A 6,000-nucleotide genomic window follows, 5' to 3' on the forward strand; every position below is an offset into this window, starting at 1 on the left:
CTCAACTCCACATTAAAAGGTAAAACACTTGTATTCTGCTGGAAAGACTTGAAACTTCCGGTTTAAACTCCCCACCCAAACCAGGCAAGGCTCAAATTTCCCTACATAAGGGCACGGACGGCAGTCAAATGCTCATGGGTCGCACGGCGGGATGTTGAAGCTTCGAATTAATCGACGCATTAATCAATAAATGAATAAAACACATAACTAGATAACTAAAATAACACGCCATTTAGACCAGAAATATTTCAAAGCATCTATTGAATACGAAATTTTCTTAGCAGAAGAGCACCAGGTATCCAAGACTTTCCCCGAAAACAAGCTTCGTTAAGTTAATTACTCGATGATTATCTAGATAGAGCTCATCGACATACGAACATGAGACACTGATTATTATAATTGTATCTAAATATATATTACTGTTTATTCCCACATTCCTAAGGTGGCACCGTTTTGACATCTCTTTTGTAGAGAATAAAGAGGAAAAACTACACGCTAAATTTCGTATGAAGTTGAGTAGATGCCACAACACACAGCTAATCCTAGTCTCTTTACCTAATTCAAACTATAATTCGCTATTCAAAACAAAGCAAAAGCGAAATTAAAGGAGTCCTGAAGGGAGGGTAAAGCAAAATTATTCAGCAAAGTATTGGGTTCATTGTACAATCTTGAAATATGACTTGTTTTCCGAACCGATACACAGATCTTGATTTCTTAATGAAGTGCAGCATCTCTTGATCTTTTCTTTTGTCTCTATCGGCGTTCAGCTGGTAGAAAGGGTACAGACTAGGGGTGGTCAGCAGCTTTTTGGTCATGTGATATGTGTAGTGACATTTTCATTAAGAAAATTAATTATTACACGACTCAGGCAGTCAGAGGGCCAATAACTAAAATCAACCAATCAAAATGCTCTATTGCCGGTCCAATATTCTCTAAGTATTGGACCGGGCACTGTCCTGACTGGTCCCGAATGATACCACACTTGTGTCCCTTTGAACTTCAGTCGTATAATAAATCTCTTATTAACCAAGCTTGCTCAGGACCGTACTGGAAGAATATCGGCCCTCGGTCTTTTTTGTACGGACCTCGCTGCGCTCGGTCCGTACTGTCAAGACCTCGGGCCGATATTCTCCCAGTACGGCCCTCGCGCTTGGTTAATAAGATATATGTAGCACTTACTTCCTGATATTTCCAAGGCGCAGTACATAAAAAAAAGACATAGGAAAGAACGAAACAAAAGTGAAATTCACCGTTAATTACACGATCGTGCATCATCATGTTTAAAAAAAAAGAAAGAAACCAAAAAAAAAGGCATAGAACAGAAGGGAAATTATTGAGTTATTTCCTATACAGTGTAAGATAATTAATTAAATGGCATTCACCGGTGATTACACGGACGTACATGTTAAAAAAAAAAAGAGCATAGAATACTGGGGAAAGTATAAAGTTATTTCCTATGCAATGTCAGAAAATTAATCAAATGTATTTGAATGCTTTTCATTTTAAGAGGAGGAGACACACTCGTTTTTTTTTTCTTTTTTTTCCCCTAAATTCATTCAACGTTGTCAAAAGAGTTTATATTCTCTTGACGTGGTACATGCACTTTTTATACTCCCCTGAGTTTAGTAATAAATCCCAAGCATTGTGAAAGACGTCAAATTTCACTCATATTCAAAACTTGATTTCAACGCTTAATGACATGAGGAAAACATTTCGAATTAAATCAGGTGAATGTTTGGTATACTTGGGACGGTCCAAACTTTGTTTTGAAAGAAAGAAAGGTTTGAAACAGATTCCACGCCCATACACGTAAATGCCCCAAGTAACAAGCTGTAAGGCTTTTCTTTGACAAAGTGTGATTAACAATGTGCTGAAACAGTTCAAGAAAAGTATAAATGAAGTAGAATATAAGGAAATGATTAAATAAGCGAACGCATAAAGCAGATAAATGTATCTAGATAAAAAAAGAACACTTACGCTGAGCTATCATTTCCACGTGAATGATTGAAAAATGAAAAAAAAAGAAAATAATCTCAAATTCAATATATGTATTTAGTAGCTAAGATTAGCTCTACTCCTGGCTTTTGCAAATTAAAACAAACAAATACAATAACATCGACTCAAATGGCAGATGAATTGAGAAAATCATTCTATGTAGTCAGTAGATATAACTACAGGAACAGCCCTCATTTTCTCTATTTGGTCCATATTCAGTACATAATTATTATTATTTAACAACTAAAGAAAGAAAGGAGGAAAGAAAGAAAGAAAGAAAGAAAGGAAGAAAGAAAGAAAGAAGGAGAGAAAGAAAGGAGGAGAGAAGAGAAAAGCAGAAAGGGAGACAGAGAGCGAGAGAGAGAGTAGAGAAGGAAAGAAGGAGAGAAAAAGACGAAGAGACGGCTCCCAGTATTTGTTTGCATCCCGACATGGTTATCACAGCCCGACTTGAATGACAGTGAGCCATCGACCCGAGGAAAGGAAGACAATAATATAAGACAACAGTGATCATAGTAATAAAACAAACTTACGGCACTGCTGTTCATCTGAGTTATCACCACAATTATCTCCGGATCTACAACGCCTCCATTTACTAAGACACTTTCCATTTGCACAGGTGAACTCATAGTTCTCACATTTTCCTGTACAATAATGCAAATAACATCGATTCAAAGACAAGAATATTGAGCCTGTGCATCGAAGAAAATGGAGAGCACTCACATAACCGGAAACAATCCAAATGAATTAAACCAGAGACCCATTACTTGGAGCGTTCAACTCCCACACTGAGCCCTTGTCAAGGCATTTTCGCGGAACGGTTTATTTCAGACTATCTTTTCCAGGGAAATAATTAGAATTTAACTACTAGCTAATCGCGATTGGTCGAAGAGCTTACGTAGCCGGCCGGGGAATCCCATACCGCGGTAATTTAAACTAAAAATAGATTTTTCTATTGAAAACATCGTGACAAAACAAAGGTCAGTTGAACGCTCGAAGAAATGGCTCCTGATTAAACATGTTCCTTAGTTGTCAAGTCAAAACTCGGTGGTTGGATCATAATGCAACTTTCAGCTTGAACCCTCCTCCCCCCTCCCCTCCCCCCCCATCATTCTACGAAATAGTAATTCTCGCGATAAGCAATGAATCTGAAGCTTCACAGAAAGTTTACCCGTTTGAAAGACTGGTAAAGTTTGCCAATAAGGACGCCTGAAGTTAACATTTAAACTAAATATGGTTTGTTTTTATTTCATCTCAATCCATTATATACGATGCAAGAGATCCGTTATTCTTCTTTTTATTTTTTCTTCACTTCGCTCTATTTTTTCTAATTGCATTCTCCTTGATTGATCTACGAATTTTTCCCTTGACCTGACATTGCAAAAATTTCAATGTTATTGCAACAATAGTCGTGCTAATAGCAACTGGAAGACTTTAGAATTTATTCTCCCACCATTACTAACAATTCCGGTCACGACGAATCCGCGCGGCGTCAGCTATGCTTCCTGTGAATCTAACATGGTGGCTGTGCGTAAGAAGCCGGAGTGTCGATAAAATCGATTGCGTACATCTCCACACCTCGGAAGGGGCCGAAAACTTACCCTTCAACGCACAACGTTAAAAGAATAATATACCGGCGAAAGGTTCGCAATGTGAGTATTAACAGACCTTCGAGGAAGGAAATAACTGAATACGTGTTTTCCGTATATATTTTGAAATTTTCACTTAAGAGGCTACCTACAACGATTAATAACCTGATGGATTGTTTGAAGTCCAGTGTGGAAATACATGCGAAATACATGCGAAGTTTAAAAAAAAAAAGTGCCGGTATTTTGTTTATTTATTTAGTTCTTTTTTTGTTTGCCGGTTGAAGATGTACTTGACCTTCAAGTCAGGAATAGTCTGGTTTTACCTTCAATCCATGATTTTCTTCTAAAATCGCGTTTAGAATTTCTACGTAGCGGATTGCCAGTGCATTGACAGGGATGAAAACCGTCTGCGCATGCGTGGCGTGAGCGTGTTTATGTTGTCGTCGGCGAGTTGTTCGATCGTCTGATCAAGGAAATGTCGGCGTAATTTAAACTGTGTATTCAGGGACATATTTTGCCTTTCAGGCTGGAATTTATGGACGCTATTTGAAAATAACTTCTGTAAACTGAGCTCGTCGACATGTTGAACGTATTATTTTTGGGAAATGTTCATTTGCTTGCACAAGAGCCACCTTTCAGTACTCGGTAAGGAAACACATTGCAAGCTTAATTTCTTTGAGTATAATTTACCTCCGTTTTAGATAATAAGCTAAGATTGAAATCTATAGAAGGTAAATAATACCATGCTTTGGTAATAAATGTGAATCTCGAAAAAAAATGGGACTTATATTTTTATCAAGGCGAAGCGAAAGCACACCCATCCTACACGGTGTTACATGAACAAGTCAAAAACGCTGCAAAATATCGCGTTACCCCATGCATATCGCTCTCACTGGAACTTAACATTCGTTAAAGTCCTAAGAGTGTATTGGAAAGGAGTTATTTCCATATGGTATGAGAGGAGCTCCCATGAATGCTGCCACTCAGCAAAAGCCTCATGAAACCCATTGTTCTCGTGGATGTGCTACCAAAAAGAAAAATTCCCGGGAAAGTTGGAATAAGTGCAATGGTGTTGGAACTCAACTGAAAACAGAGGCCAGAATTGCTTCAGGATTAATGCTGACAGGGAGTTCAGGACCAATATAATGGTCCATGATACTGTTCAGTGCTCTAGGGCCTTGCAGAGGTTGTAGCGCACCAAAGGTTTGAGGAGTTTTGTGTGATTGAATCATAGATCCTGTTGCCTAGTAAGATTCCTCGAACAACTATTATCTGGTACACCCACGCCTGACTCAGTGGACTTCTTATTACAGAAATATCTAAATTGGATGAATAAAACAATTTGCTAACAAAAGGGCAATAAGTGTACATGAGTTGCTTCCTGTTCTGCCAAGAACTGTTGACTGTAAAATAGTGTTCAGAAAGAACCAGAAGGTGACATTGCCATGTTGATGTGGTTGGATATTGAGGGTTTTTTTTTTCTTTTTTAAGAAAGAAGAACTTTCAAAAGAATGCAATAGATTTATCTAGCAACCTTTGTGGCATTACATGGTTAGAGTGCTGGATTGTGTTGTGCGGGTGGTCGAGGGTTCGAGCTCCAGCCAGACCAATACTCATGGTCTTAAAAATAACTGAGGAGAATTTGCTACCTTTCTATAATATCAACAAATGGATTGACATTCTAGTCTTCTCGGATAATGACATATAAACCATAGGCCCCATCTCCTGCAGGGTTAGAGGTAGGAAACATATATTTCCCATGCACGAGATTACTGTCACAGTGTGGTGGATGTCCTCCCCTGTGGTGGGATGGGTGGGTTGCTCTCTTATGTTTCATACATGAGCCTCTGGCTTGGGCAATCAGGGTAACCATGCTGCATGTGTAGTCAATAAACTTGATTGATTAATTGATTGATTGATTATGTAAAAGTATGGAATCCCAAATGAAAGGGTTCCAAAATCTCCACAAAAATAGTGGGTTAATAAGGGGAAAAGAAGCGTGATGGTGGCAAATGTTGAAAGTATGAAATGATGAAAATAAAAGGTTAGTTGTTAATAGAGAATTTGCACTGAGGGACCTACAAACTGTAAGGCAGTTATGTCAGTCATGAGGCAGCATTAAAATAAAAACTATCAGTCGTTCAATTGGGTACTAGCATTGAAGGTCCACACTTCCACACTTTTATTTTCTTATATATCTACAAGGTATTCCTTTGACCTGCAGATAGTGGGTCAAATTTTTTTTAACTTAATGTAATTACACCGGAAATGAAATGAAAATGAAGAAATACAACATAAAAAGACAAAAAGATACACAAGAAAAGAAAAAAAGGAAAATGAAAGATTTTCATTGCAAAAGACTCCATAAAGAAAGCTTTATTCTCTAGAATATTGGAAAGAGCCCTCTTTGCTTGTT

The sequence above is a fragment of the Stylophora pistillata genome, chromosome 5 (genome assembly GCF_964205215.1).
Source record: "Stylophora pistillata chromosome 5, jaStyPist1.2, whole genome shotgun sequence".
NCBI lineage: Eukaryota > Metazoa > Cnidaria > Anthozoa > Scleractinia > Pocilloporidae > Stylophora > Stylophora pistillata.